Here is a 15,547-nt window from a genome sequence, read left to right on the forward strand (position 1 = left end):
TTGAACATGTGCCAGAGGTACCCTAAAGTTATAAAAGTAGACTTTAGAGGGGCGCCTGGGTGGCGCAGTCGGTTAAGCGTCCGACTTCAGCCAGGTCACGATCTCGCGGTCCGTGAGTTCGAGCCCCGCGTCAGGCTCTGGGCTGATGGCTCAGAGCCTGGAGCCTGTTTCCAATTCTGTGTCTCCCTCTCTCTCTGCCCCTCCCCCGTTCATGCTCTGTCTCTCTCTGTCCCAAAAATAAATTTAAAAAAACGTTGAAAAAAAAATTTAAAGAAAAAAAAAGTAGACTTTAGAGAAGGGTGTCCTCTTGATATGAAAACTGACCCAAGTTACCTTAGATGTTACTGGTCCAGCCATGTCTCTTGACTTGGACATTTCTAGGAAGAGCTGGCCAGATGGAATCTCCTCTCTAGAGAGATTGTGGTCCCGCCTTTCTTCCTCCACATTCCAGAGGCTCCTTTAGAAGACCACCCAGCTCTCCTGACCAGCCCACTCACGCAGCAGCCAGTCTGGGTACTATTTAACCTCTGTCACCCAGCATTTCCTTTCTTCTCCCTCAAGGTCATAGTAGAGATGGCTAAACCACTCTGCTCACACTTCCTGGTACAGGGAGGGATTCTTCTTTTGAAGTTAAAACCATCTTTCTGGTAGCAGCTCCTTAGCCTCTGGCTCAGAACCTTGACACAGAGCCCCCAAGGACAGGACACTTCCAGCCACACTCAAAGAGATAGCTTGCCCCTCCTCGGAGACTCAACTTCTGCTCTGAAAATCAGCTGGAATCCAGAACACAGGCTCCTCAAGACCTCACTGCAGGTCCCTGTGTGCTTAGAGTCTCTGTATTGGCCCCCAGTCTATCTACATAGTCAAGCTAAAGACATTTTAGGGCAATAAAAAGTAAGTCAATATTAAGAGACAGGATTCCCTCACAGACATTACATTGTAGGTACATTACAACATACACTCATTTCTTTTAGATGACATCCAAAAACAGGCCAATGTAATCCACAGAGATAGAAGTCATGGTAGTGGCTATCCTGGGGATTGGGAGTTTTAACTGAAAGGGGGCTCAAAGGAGCTTTCTGTGGTGGTGGAAATGTTCTCTATCTTGATCCAAGGAGTGGCACTATATATATATATATTATATATATATATATATATATATATATATATATATTCAACTGAACCCTTAATATTTTCACATTTTGCTGTCTGTAAACTATAATGGAAAAAGAAAAAACCCTATGAGAAAATCCCAAATGATTAAAGGACAAAAAAGACTAATAAAACAATTTTTCAACAAGAGGAATAGAGACCATGATCTAGGTCTGACCTAGGCAGACCGACTCAAGACTAGTTGCTTGACCTCCCCAGACTTTGTCACGTTCACTTGTAAAAGAAGGGCACACTGGACCATCTTAAGGTGTCTTCCAGCATCAACAATCCTACAAACCTGGTCAGAGGCCATTAGCATCACATGCGGCTTACCACCTCCCACCCTAAGTGAGCTTATAAGGAAGCAGCATCTTAAATTTCCATCCCATCATTCTCCATTCTCCTAGACATGATGGCAGGAGGAGGATTGTATTGGAACAAATGACATATGCTTCAAATAAATTCAAGTCCACACACATGCTTCCAGTACATGTAATTAGGAGATTTTCTAAAACCATGGACCCTTAGTTGTAAATTCTAATTAAGGATCCATCAGAGTCACCCATAGGTACCTCAAGCTCAATATGTCAAAACCGAAATCCATCATCTTCACCCAAAAGCCCTCTCCGGTGCTTCCCATCTTAATTAATGTCATCACTATTTCCTTCATGATCCAGGTTAGAAAGATCAAAGTCATATTTAATGTTTCACTGAGGTCCCCACACTACATAGACTGTTTATCTTGATAGAACCTCTATTTTTAATATAGTTAAACGTTATTCTGATGTTCCTGATGGTATGTTCTCATGCCAGAATTGTCCCAGAGAAAGCATCAATTCCAACGAGTCGCAAAAACATGAATGTAACAAAAATGCAAAGATAATGAAATCTTCCCAAACTTCTCCCTTTATCTCCCATGATGTCTTGTTTGGTTGAAATGCCTTGGATTCTTGAATCAAACAGCCTCATACTTTATCTCCCTCACTTCATTCCCTCCCTCCTGACACCTGCCCTCCCTGGTGAGGACCGATATCTACAGATCGGCCCTGTCATTCCTTTTCTTACCATGACGGTTTGTCAATGCATTATAATGCAAAGTTCAAGTACTTAAGCTTGGCCAATGATTTCAGGCTTTAACCTAATTTTCCAGTCTTCTTTACATACAAACTTTGCCTCTTTCCAACAGTGCCTAAGTGCTTCACCTTAGCCTGCCCATCTACTGACAGTCCCTGGATGCCACCCACACTTTCTTATGACCCACTGTGTCTTTCCCTGTTCTGGAATTGTCTCCCCCCAGTTGAAACTCTGCCCACACCACTTTTTTTTTTTTTTACTGCATCTTGATTTAAAATACAGAAGACACCTATTATAGAATTCTTTCATTTTTCTAAAAATATTGGTGAGAAAAGTTGAAATCGCTGTGTAGAGTTATAAGATTAGAGACCTTACTTCTGCCATTTTAGAAGCCAATGGGAGCTCTAACAGGCTCTGTATGTTCATAGAAACAAATGCTTCAAGAAGAAAAAGTTGATGCCAATGTCAGTGCATGTTACTAACACTGGCGAATTGATTCAACTAAGGATGACGCTTGGGACCAATTAATTCAAAGCTGGTTAAAAAAAGGAGATACAATAAATCAGGGAGCAGAATTCATTTAAATGTAGTGAGTGACTGGGGAAGATTACTTGAAATAGCTCAAAACCAGGCATATATCTCAAAGGGCCGAAGACAACTAACTATAAGCATCACATTGCTAGGATTTTGCAAGACATCAGACAAACACCTAAATTAAAACCAGGTAACAAAACATTGCCCAGCTGGATGTCAACTTGAAAAACCTTACAGAAACGGTTTTTCACAGATGAAGAAACGCAGTTTGCTCAAATTACAAGGTAACTTTTAATAGCACTCAAGATAGGAACTACATGAAATCTAATATAGGCCTTGGGTCATAGCTGAAATGTATTCTTCTTGGACCCTTTAGGAAAAGAAGACTTATTTCTATCTCTATAATATTCTTGTTTCACTTCCCGCCCCCCCCCACCCCCCGCCCTGTGTTTTAGTTTAGGTACTTCCCGACTTACAGAGGACTGTGTCATAGGAGTTTCTGAGCTGGCTATTCAAAACCTTGGAATATACTTTCCAATAGACACAGCATCGTAAATGGCACTCATATTCCATGGCTAACCATAAAGACTTTTGTGGTGTGTTTGGTTTTTTTAAGTGGGGCTGAAAAATAGGGCTTCGTGTGGCAGCTTGAGGTCCGGGTTCTAGAGTCCATTCAATGTAGAACAGAAATGTTGAAGGACAAAGGAAATCTCTTCCCGTATTTCTTAACGTCAAGCTTGTCCTTGACAAACATCTCAAGAAGGCAAGTGTTTGTTTGCCTTTCTGATAGGCAAGGCACGGTTCTGCCTCTCCTTTCCTTGGGACTCAGTTTGGTGGGGTTAGTGAAGGAGGTGGCTCAGACATTCACAGGCACCATACACCAGTCAGTCTAGGCTCCCATGTGGTCCCAGCCCTTCCCTTTTCTCTAAAACGTCATAGTTCAGGGGCGCCTGGGTGGCTCAGTCGGTTAAGCATCTGACGCTCGTTTTCAGTTCAGGTCATGATCTGAGTTTGTCGGTTTCATGAGTTCGAGCCCCATGTTGGGCTCTGCTCTGGCAGTGAGGAGCCTGCTTGGGCTACTCACACTCTCTCTCTCTCTCTCTCTCTCTCTCTCTCTCTCTCTCTCTCTTTCTCCCCCTCCCCTGCTCACACTATCTCTGTCTCTCAAAATAAATAAATAAACTTAAAAAAACTCTAGTAAGACCATTACGGTATAATTCATCCCTTTAGAATTCCAGTGGTCGGATGGAGAAGACCCTTTGGTTAATTTTTAAAATCTCATAAATAAGAGATTTAGGGATAAGAAATGTTCACCCTCAGGAATAAGTGAAGCTGCTGTAGTGACTAAAGCCCAGGTTTTAGTGAGTGTCCAGCAGTCTGACATGCATGCTTTGGTCCGTGAAGCCCTTCCACACCAGGATTTGAGCTCAAGACTCCTTTTGCGTGGAGTCTCCTGGACTCCTGGAGGCGCCTGGAGCCTGGGTGTTTCAAAATCCAGCTGGCAGACAGAGAAAGGGAGGGTGGACAGGTGCCATGCAGACCTGCTCTCATTCTGTTGGTGGTAAGGTGTCACCCAGCTCCACCTAGATTTCTGGGGACTGGAAAAGGCAGCTCCTGATGCCTGTCAGCTTCGCAGGGGTGACTGTGGACAGGAGGAAATAAACTTTTCATGAAAAGTCAGCAGCCTCTGCCACAGGTACCAGGACGATGGAAAGGAGTAGGCTTTAACCTTGCCTAAAGACATCGGGGTAGGTTCCAGAAGGTGCCTTGATCCGCCCTGAGGAATGACAGGCAAATAAATGAGATAGAGGCATCTTTCCAGAGAGTAAACAGCACAGGCAAAACCAAGTAGAGGAGAAAGATCATGGAGCACTTGAGGAATTGAAACAAATATAGCGAAAGCCTAGGGACCAGTTAAAAGGCATTTTTCATTACAGCCATGACCCACCCACATATCTGTGTTAAGAGTTTGACAGAAGAAAGCTGGCTGGACCCAAGGCCTCTTGGGAAATTACTCAGTTTACTTGCCTTTGCAGATAGTGTTAAAATGATCACATTTGGTTTTCTGCATCTCTGAATTTGATGCCTGTGATGAGGACTGATAAGAATGCCAAATGGCTTCTCCTGAAGAGTGGTTGATACTTAGGATTCTGCAGGGTCTTTCTGGGTAAGTGCAACCAGAGGCAATGAATAATGAAACAGTGTATATCTGTCAAGTGTAATTATAACACTGAATTATGCTCCTTCTTGCATTCCGATTCCTGTATACATTAGTTTAAACATCGGAACATGCTGGCACTTCAGACCTGTGAGGATTTTACTTTGAAAAATAGCATGCCCTTATTTTTAGCCATTTTTAATGGGGGAAAAAATTCACACCTTGTTCAAAATTAGCTTATGGTAGAGTTTGACCATTCCCCCGCTTTTTTTTTTTTTTTTCAATCTTCTCAGGTGTCTTAAAACCAGTAAAGAACTAAGGAGGAATGTTCTGCTTTGGCTTTAAATTCCCTCTAATTTTCTGTATTTAAATGAAATCCCATTCTTTGCATTTTGGTTAATCTCTCTGATTAAACACTTGTTAAAATTATAGAATAGAGTTACTTAAAACATTACCAACCTTTGCAAAAGAAGTGGAAATTATCATATTGTGACTTCTAAAAATTATACAAATAGTGTTGGTTTACTGTTGAGTGAATTAAAAATCCAGGGGTGCCTGGGTGGCTCAGTCAGTTAAGTATCTGACCGGCTCAGGTCATGATCTCGCGGTCCGCAGGTTCGAACCTCGTGTCAGGCTCTGTGCTGACAGCTCAGAGCCTGGAGCCTGCTTTGGATTGTGTCTTCCTCTCTCTCTCTGCCCTTCCCCCATTCATTCATTCGCTCTCTCTCTCTCTCTCTCTCTATCTCTCTCTCTGTGTAAATGAATAAAAAATAAATTTTTTAAAAAAAATCCAGAGAAGCAGGAAAAATAAACCCCCAAAATCAGCTGGTATACTTAACAATATTCTGTTGGTGTGCATATGTCCAAACATTTTTCTATGCGCTTATGTATAATATTTTGCAAAAATAAGATCATATGGTGCCTACTATTTGTAACCAACTTGTTTCATGTAATGAGATTTCAGAAGCACATTACATGTCAGTTTTGTTGGTTTTTTTTAACTCCACAACAGTGATTTTTTTTTCAACTGTGAACAGAGACTATATCAGGATCTCTAAGACAGCATGTGTGTTTGGAAAACCATTATTTTATATTAACAAAACAAAACCAAAGAGCTATTATTTTTGTTTTACAACCTACGGAATATAATGCACCAAAACAATTCTTGTTGGAGTAGGGCGTTTATCTGAGACCTTCAGGGATTCATTTTATTCCCCATCAGCCTCCCGTATCTGGGGACTTCAGTGCCTGGAGATGATAATTAGATTATTCTGTCAACAAATGGGAGCATGGGTTAAAAAAAGATTGGGAAGCACAGTGTCTCAGTTGCCAAGTGCTTCATTTAATCAATGATCCTTTATTGTTGGACTTTAAAAAAATTTTTTTTAATGTTTTTTATTTTTGAGACAGAGTGTGAGCAGGGGCGAGGGAGAGGCAGAGAGAGAGGGAGACACAGAATCCGAAGCGGGCTCCAGGTTCCGAGCTGTCAGCACAGAGCCCGATACAGGTCCTGAACTCACGAACTGTGAGATCATGACCTGAGCCAAAGTCAGACGCTGAACTGACTGAGCCACCCAGGTGCCCCTAGCTTAACTTTTAAAAGATAGATTTTCTCACCTTCTGATCTACTGGCTTCCCATTATGAATTCTCAGGCCATCACCCCACACTAGAGCAAACTACATCCCTTAAATATGTTTAAGGCTCGCTCACGTGCCACAGCAAGCAGCAGAGGGGGCCCAATGAGGAAAATGGAAGACCTGTCTTGGGAAGGCCACACAGGATGTGCCCAGCAGAACAGTCCCCGTGGCGGGGGGACCTGTTTCCTAAGCTGTTCCATACATTCTCCTTGCTTTCCTTATTGAGGGTCTGTGAAACCAGTCTCTTGCAGCGATTCTGAGGAACAAGAAACTTTTATGGAAGTTTTCACACTTTAAGAAAGCTCGCGGTGTGGAAAGAGTCCTCCTATTCTTTCCTATCTTTCTGCATCCCCATTTAAAGTCTCTGCTGACCATGGTTTCCCTTTTCTCCACTCTTTGCCCAATGCCGCAAATGCGACGCAGTTGACGCGCATCTGGTGTTGTCACGGAAAACAGAATAAATCTCTTTTTATGTTCTGTGTCCGGAGCACGTAGAATGTAAAATCTTCCTGTGGCACCTTTTTTTTTTTTTTTCTTTTAACTAGAGAGATAGTGTCTGAAGTCCCCGTGGCATTGAAATGTCCACGCGGCAATTGTTTCTGGATTGAAAACAATTGGCTGCAAAACAGAGAGAGAGAAATAGTGCCCGTGACAAGACCCCCCCAGTCTGGGCTGGAACTCAGTCCGTGGCAACCAGAAAACAGCGGTCTCCTTGCCTGTCCACTTCCGACAGGTGCATTCCCACACCTCCCCGGCAGGCGTCTTCCACGGCCTCGGCCTTTCCCCCTGGCATCACGTCTTTGGCTTTTCCTCATTTTCAGTGTCCACGTAAGCAGAGCCTGTGGTCAAGAGCAAAGCTCCTTCGAGGTCCCGTCCTCACTTCAAACCCACATTCCTCTCCATCTCTGGAGACTCCTTAGGCATCCAATTCCATGTTCCTCAAGAGCAGTTTCTACATTTCCTTTTATCACAAACACTCTGTCCGCACAGTCACCCTCTGGGACTTCATTCTTCCAAACTGAGCGCTCTCTGTCCAGCACAGAAGTCTCCACTGTTTCCAAACATGAAGGTATTTAAAACCTGTCTACATGTCCCTTACTAAGGGCAGGTCCTGCTTGGCACCTCATGTCATTTTGGAAAGATTTTTGGCTTTTTCCTTTTTAAACTGTACAGGTCCATTAATATTCAAGAAGCTATTCTCAGAAGGAGGTTGAATGTGTGGAGAAAACTAAAATTAGAAAGGCTTTGCATTTTAAAGACAGCTCTCTGTTTTTGCACGGCCCGTGGTAACTCCCTTTTCTCTGTGGATATCTTTGTTTGTGAAGTTATTTTTTAACCATCATAAAAGGCTTAGAGGCCAAAATACATAAGGAGAAATATTTCTCATACTCGAGAGGTTATCAAGATAACCAGAGGTTTTAAAAAGAGTTCATAACATTGATTCTTAAGCTCCAGGCATTTCCTTGAAGAATTTCCAAAAGGCTTCAAATAAATTTTCCTTCCCAGTGTTCATTTGCAGATGTGTTTAACAGTGAATTTTGGGGTGTGAATATGCATATTTGGCTCTAAAAATTTCTATATTCACAAGCTAAGACTATTATAAAGAAAAAATAGACTATATTATAAAAAATTGGGGGCGGGGAGTGCCTGGGTGGCTCAGCCAATTAAGCATCCGACTCTTGATTTCAGCTCGCGGTTCATGAGATTGAGCCCCATGTTGGGCTCTGAGCTGCCAGCATGGAGCCTGCTTGGGGTTCTCTGTCTCTCTCTGCCCCTCCCTACCCCCCACACATGTGCATGCTTGCTCTTCCTCTCTCTCAAAATAATAAACATCAAAAAATTTTTTTTTATTTCCTGTACAATATGAAAGGCAGTATAGTATAGTTAGAAAAACCAGCTCTCTATGCTTAGTGTTGACTGCGTGTTAGCATCTCACAGACTCAGTTCCCTTTCTAGGAGGTGAAGGCGAATCCATTCTCAAAAGTCCTCCGGCCTTCACATTATTGGGTTCAGTCACATACCTGCAAACTGAAGTGGTTGTTTGGGTTTTGCAGGGAGCCCAACCACAAACTTAGAAGGCCCATCCATAGCCTGCGCAGCCTCAAACACACCTCTGACGCCCACAGCGTGTTCAGGGAGTTGTCCAAACGAGCCTCGGTGTTCAGGATCTTTAGTCCGGCTCCGGTAGGTAGGAGCAGTTGGCTGCCCACATGACCCCACCTCCGTTTCCAGCCCTCCCAAGGATTGAACTGTGTGACCCAAGCCTCCACCCTCCCCTACATCGTTGGTCTATCTGGCGTGCTCAGCTCCCACCCTAGATCACATTGTCAGACTGTCAGGCAAACAAAGACACAACATTCCAGGGGTTTAGATGTTGCCCTCCCAGGTCCAAGGGCAATGCCTGGACTTCTCTCTTTAAGCAAACTGAAACTCTTCACTCTACAGTTTTGAACATATTTCCTTTGCGGGCAAGGAGATAAACTCCAATTCTTAGGACCTCACTACCAGAATGGAACTTGGGGATCCTAGTGGTTTGCAAAGTAGGATTCCAGGACCAGTTGCATCAGGAACCCTGGAGTTAACAAAATGCAGACTCCACGGCCCTATCACAACTTTCGAATGAGAATCTCTGTGACAGAAGCCTCAGAATATGCTTCTGACTGCACTGCCGGGTTTATCCTGGATAAGCCTTTGATCCTCAACTGTTCTTCTATTTGTAAATAACTGGTGTAACTAATGTATCTTGTCCCCAGTCTGAGAAAACATACATTCTTACTTTATGCTCTTAGGAAAGATGCTTGTGGAACAGAAGATGACATTCCTTGAATATGCCTGTCTCCTAAATTATGGTTTGCCTGGATTTCTTTGATTCAGAGTATATATATTATAATCATTTGGCCTCCTTGGTAGGAGTGTTTCTATTCGTTCATTCATTTATTCACAACTTGTGCCTTCTCTGTGGCAGGCATTGTTCTAGGTGCTGAGGATATACATAACAACAATGAACAAAACAGAAAATGTCTCTGCTTCAGTGAGGCCAGGAGCACATATATTTTGTGCCAGATGGTGATATAATACGTGCTACATAAGTGGAAAAAAAATCAGGATAAAGGAAAAAAGGCAGCTGAGAGTAGGGGTTTGCTATTTAGCATAAAAGGTTTAGGGAAGGAATTTCTAATATGATAACATGTGAGCATAAGTGCAAAAGAGAAGCCACAGAGTTATTTGGGTAAAGGGCACAATAAATGCTAAGGCCCTGGGGCAGAAACAGATGTAGTGGAGGAGAAAGCCTCATGTGATGGGGTTAAAGAAGGGCTAAGAGGAGAAGAAGCAGATACAGAGACTACAGGAAGCTCTTTCAAGGAATGTGGCAACTAAAGAGAGCAAAGAAATAAGAAATAAGGTCAAGAGAAAGATTCTGTAGTGGTGGTGGCTGCTGAGAGTAGAGACATGTCAACATGTTCATGTGGAGTGATCCAGCAAAGAACAAATTATTGGTGCCATGGAAGAGAGGGTAGACATGCTGGACTGGTGTCCTTGAGTAGGTAAGAAGGAGTGGGCAGCCTCCAGGGTAAGATGGAGCACTTGGGCTTACCTAAGAACACAGATATTCTCTTTACTTCTTCCTTCTTTCCCTCATCTCTCTGATTCTCACAGTGACTCTATGTTCAGTGTTCCTGCATCAACTCATGACCCTCTCATGTTATGTAAATTCTTTGGTTTCCTGATGTATACTTAGCCCTGCCTTCATAAAAAGGAAGAAGAAGGAGAAGGAGAAGGAGAAGGAGAAGGAGAAAGAGGAGGAGAAGAAGAGGAAAGAGAAAAAGGAGAGGAAGAGGAAGAGAAAGAAGGGGGAGGAAGAGGAGAATGAGAAGGAGAAGATTTGGGCATTTGGGTGGCTCGTTCGATTAACTCAGGTCATGATCTTGAGGTTCGTGAGATTGAGCCCCACGTTGGGCTCTGCACTTACAGCACAAAGCCTGCTTGAGATTCTCTCTCTACCTCTCTCTGCCTCTCCCCTCCCCCCGTGCACTCGCACACTTTCTCTCTTTCTAAATAAATAAACATTTAAAAGAAGAAGAAGAAGAAAATATATCCAAACATTCTCCACTGTAGAATGAGGCTAAAATATCTGCTCTGCCTATTATCAGTTTTGTTATACGGGTCAAATGAGATTTTGTGCGGAATAATCCTCAGTCCCTAAACTTCATTTTAAGATGGAAGAAACAAATCATCATCAAAACTGTAACAGCATTCATGGGTCTTCCCAGCAAACTCACTGTGCGTACCTGTCCCTGTCTTTTCTCTTTACCTGTTCCATGTTGAATGACCTAATGTCTCAATGTCACTTCGCCTGCTTGGAGAGCTGAGAGCCAAAAAGTCCACTATTCTGGTCTGTTGTTAAATTTGTGACTCAGTACAGTAAGCCTGGAGGTGATTTGTTTAAGAAAACATGTGCTGAATTACAAGGAGAGTAAAGAATGCCACCTGCTGGACCGTGAGAGGCTGGACCAAGAGCTGTGCATGGTTCTGCCCCATTTATGGTTTTAAGTCACTCAAATGAAGTCAGGAACCAGATTGATTCAAAGGTAATTTCCGATACACCAACATGCCACCTTGTGCCTTTCTCTTTTCATGCAATCTCTTTTCTCCCTGTAAGGATTCAAGATCTAAAATTAGCATTAAGACTAGCTATATTTCCCTTCATTAGTTCTCTTTGAATCCCTTGAAAATTAGATCATAGCACGTTGCCATTTGAAGGGACCTTAGAGATGAGTTCAGTGTTTTCAAACACATTTTGGACACAGAAACTCTGGGAAAGGTATAGATGTGATCCTCATTTCAGACACCAGGAAACTGAGGCCCAAAAGGTGAAAAAGGTAAAGCTGTGACAAGAAGTCGCATCTATTGACTCCCAAACCATTCCCTGTAACAGTTAACAAGCTTTCAGCTGGAATCAAAATGGCTTAAACAATAGTGGATGTCTCGTGTGAAAAGTGTTGAGCGACTCTGGGAATGATTTAGGGGCTGACCAACATCACCAAAGACCCTGGTTTATCCCACTGTCCTCCCTGTTCTCCTCAGCATTTCTGATTTACAAGATGGTCCCAGCAACATTAGGAACCACAACCTCCACCCAGGATCAAGGGGCATAAAAGGGTTGTCTGTCTCTGATGAGCCAGGAAATGTGGCCCAAAAGAGCCTTAAAGAATCTCTTCATATCTTATTAGCCAGGAGGGAATGATATGTCCCATCCTAAGCAGGTTCCTGGCAAGGAAGGTGAAACTGCCATATGTAACTTAGACAAATCCAGATACACATTCTTGGTCTGGGGGAGGGGCATCCATAGCTGAAGCTTAAGATTCTATGCGAGTAGAGAGATTCCGGGACAAAATTAGAAAAGGGGGTTGTGGCTGTTTATTGGAGGAAACTTCTCCATGGGTATCCCCATTAATGGCTTTGTTGGTACCTTTCTAAGGATGTGTGGCTGGCAAATGGTCTCAGAAGGCAGAAGTTTCCTGACCAGGATAAGCTAATGTCTCTCCTCAGGGCAAAAAAAACAAACAAACAAACAAAAAGAGCTAGCTTGCTACAGTCCCTTTAAAACAATGGGGTTTCTTAAGTTCAGGTTCCTCGGCTATGACATGAGCTCTGCATGTACAGCATCCCTGTGGGCTGCTCCACATGCCCCCATGAAACTTGGGGGACAAGAGAGAATTGGGGGGAGGGGGGCTGAAGTGCATACTGCCTGCTGTGCTGTGAGTAATAACATCTTTTGTCTCTGACCCGGGAGTCTTCTGTCTGCTGCCAGCACACAGGAAACTATGGGAGACTAAGCTGTTAGTTTATGAATTGGGTGAAATCTCTGACACTTTCCAGTTCTTGCCACTGATAGAAAGACAACCGTCAGTTTTTGCTACAGTCGTCTTTCCAGTGAGCTACGCTGGATACATCCCACTCTCAGATACTTATTTCTGGAAGTAAGAGTACTTCCGGCGTGTAAGAAATTTCTTTTTTTTGCCGGCAGAAACAGGGCAACACTGCGGTCTCCAGTGGAGACCCACATTAAATAAGGACAGTGTCATTGGCTCTGGTATCTTTTATGCCGCCTCCCTTTTATTCGCTCCCTGACTCTCTCTGTAATTATCTCTTTTAAAATGTCAGCTCCTCTCACCCAGAAGAGCAAGAGCAATCAGCCACAAACTGAACTTTAGAAGCTTTTAAAACACACTTGCTGTTTGACTAGGAGATAGATTCGCAAAGGCGTCCCTCAGCCAAGTCAGGGGAGCTGACATTGAATGACTGAGGAAAAGGAGCCCGATCCTTTGCTCTCACACTGGGCCCACAGCCCCTCCCTCAGGAAGCAAGAGAAGGGATGTGGGCTGTACTCAAATTGTGAATATTTCTACATCAGAGCCTGAGTAGAGGCTCCTTAAGGAGGAATCTGCTCCTAGAGGCCATTGACATTGAGCACCTCTTAGTACACCCAACTGGTGAGAGGACTGAGCTTTGCAGCAGGAGCCTGGAGACCTTTTTCTTTGCTAGAGTGAAGCACTGATGTTAAGAAGACCGTGGCCCAGGGACGCCTGGGTGGCTCAGTCAGTTAAGCGTCTGACTTCGGCTCAGATCATGATCTCAGTTTGTGAGTTCAAGACCCTCGTCGGGCTCCATGCTGATAGCATCCAGCCTGCTTCAGATTCCGTGTTTCCCTCTCTCTGCCTCTCCCCCGCTCATACTCTCTCTCTCTCTCTCTCTCTCTCAAAAATAAATAGTAAAAAAAAAAAAATCTTTAATTAAAAAAAAAAAAAGAAGACCATGATCCAGCGGAGGCAGAAACAGGGGATCTAGTGTGACAATTAGAGACATTTCCTAGTTTGCTGTTGATACTCAAGGTTTCTCCAAATCGTGACAATTTAAAGACCTGGACAAGAATTCATCGTAGCAGGAGGAGAGGAGGAGAGGCAATTAGAGCAGAATTTACCCTTCAAGTCAAACCTTAGGGTTAAACTCAATTTATCCCTAAATTCTATTTCCCTGATGGCAGTTGATGCCTTTAAAATGAAACCATCTTTCCTACTTAGCTCAGGAACCCTTGCATTCTTGCTTCTCTGACAACTTGCATTTAAAAATGCACCTGCTAGGGCACCTGGGTGGCTCAGTTGGTTGAGTATCCGACTTTGGGTCAGGTCATGATCTCACGGTTTGTGGGTCTGAGCCCCATGTCAGGCTCGCCGACAGCTCAGAGCCTGGAGCCTGCTTCGGATTCTGTGTCTCCCTCTCTCTCTCTGCCCCACCCTTTCTCACACTCTGTCTCCCTCTCTCTCAAAAACAAATAAACATTAAAAAATTTTTAATTAAAAAAATAAAAATGCATCTGCTGAGCCATAGCACTACAAGAACAGAACAGATTCAATCTTAGAACTGAGACTACTTCCCCACCCGCCCCCGATTATGCCAGAAATACAGGGAAAGATCATTCAGTCCACGAGTCGTGTGATTGTCAATGTGCGTTGGTATTTCCGTAGATACCTTCATGAAGGTCACTGGCTTCCACCAAATCACAGTGACCCCTGGAGGCATGAGCTCTTCATATAGAGGAGATACTTTACCAGGGTACGTGTAGATTCACCACAGGTGTTAAAATTAAAGTCCTCCTGCTAATAACATAAAGGATCAAAATTCCTTGGTACAATTAGGTTGATTAAATTGAGCTCTGCATCTAATATCCCTGTGGCTTAATAAAGTTAATGCTGCTTTCAGAGGGGCCTGACCCAGAGGCAGGGAACAGTCGAGGTCCTGAGAGAATCTGGACCACTCTGGTTTTTAAATTAGAAGTTTGATTGCTTGTGACACCATCTCAAAATGGTACTAGTCCAAAGAAGCTGAATTTTCCATTAGCCCGGGAAAAAATGACAGATATTTAATTAAACTGCTTAGAGATTAGGCAGAAGCCTTAGTGATAAAGGAGCTGAGTCTCTTTATAAGCAAAGTTGGGAAATGCCATGTCTTTGATGTGGAAAAGAACTCACCAAGCCAAAGGAGCTGGGGACCTGTGTGCTGCCTTGGCCTTTCCATTAAGCTTCCCTTCCTGCCAATCGCAAGAAAAAAATATACATTTGAAAAGCATGTTTCATGAAACGTTAGGTGGTCACTGAGGAAATTAAAACCTAAACTGTGAAGTAAGAAACTACGTACAACCGAAGTTGCCAAAGCAAACCACCCTGATCCATTTGTCTCTTATTGAAAGGTGATTTGTTATGGACCTTGAGCAGATCTATGAAAAAGAAATGACTTGTGGTCAGTGCTGGAGGGTACGTTATGAGAAGGATCCAGCATCCCAGATGGGAACTGACTAGGCGTATGGCAAATGGTTCAGGAAAGGAGTTCTGCAAGAATCTTGACCTACCTTTTGGACAGCCACAGTGACCCAAAAAGGATGCCGGTCACCTTTATTGCTTCAAGACTCCTGCCTCCCTAGTTTTCGACAGGAATTGTGATGACTACATTAATGAAATATAGTTGTGTAAGCTCTCCCAAAACAGTAGCTCTCAACTCTAGCTATATATTAATATTTTCCAACATACTTTTAAAAATACCAGTGCCTATGTCACCAACTGAGCCAGAATCCCTGGGGATGGGGCTGGACATCGGTGTTTCATAAAGCTCTCCAAGGAGGGAGTCCCTGCCTTGGGAGCTACTGAAGAGTTGCATTGTGTTTAGTAATCCACAGATCAGGGGCTCTGAAACCTGACAAGCCCGGGTCTAGGTCCTGGCCCCACTATTCCCTGAACATAAGACACTCAGCTCGTGCTTGATCTTCTCCAGGTCTGGGTTTGCTTATCTGGAAAGAGTCAACGACAGTAACTTCTTGACAAGCTTTTAAAGATGGAGTAAGAAAATAAATGTATTCCTGGTGCCCAATCCAAGTATATTTCCCTCCCCTTGGAGGAAATATGGTTCATTGATAGTGGATTGATGTTTTCTCTCTCC

General features: G+C 43.4%; 1 protein-coding gene across 1 annotated transcript in view; it reads left to right on the forward strand.

The window, feature by feature from the left end:
• The window catches only part of CNTNAP2 (contactin associated protein 2), a 1,977,233-nt gene that overhangs the window by 1,730,671 nt on the left and 231,015 nt on the right, over positions 1–15,547 (forward strand). The gene's annotated exons all lie outside the window — the stretch shown is intronic.

The sequence above is a fragment of the Prionailurus bengalensis genome, chromosome A2, assembly GCF_016509475.1.
Source record: "Prionailurus bengalensis isolate Pbe53 chromosome A2, Fcat_Pben_1.1_paternal_pri, whole genome shotgun sequence".
Taxonomy (NCBI): Eukaryota; Metazoa; Chordata; class Mammalia; order Carnivora; family Felidae; genus Prionailurus; species Prionailurus bengalensis.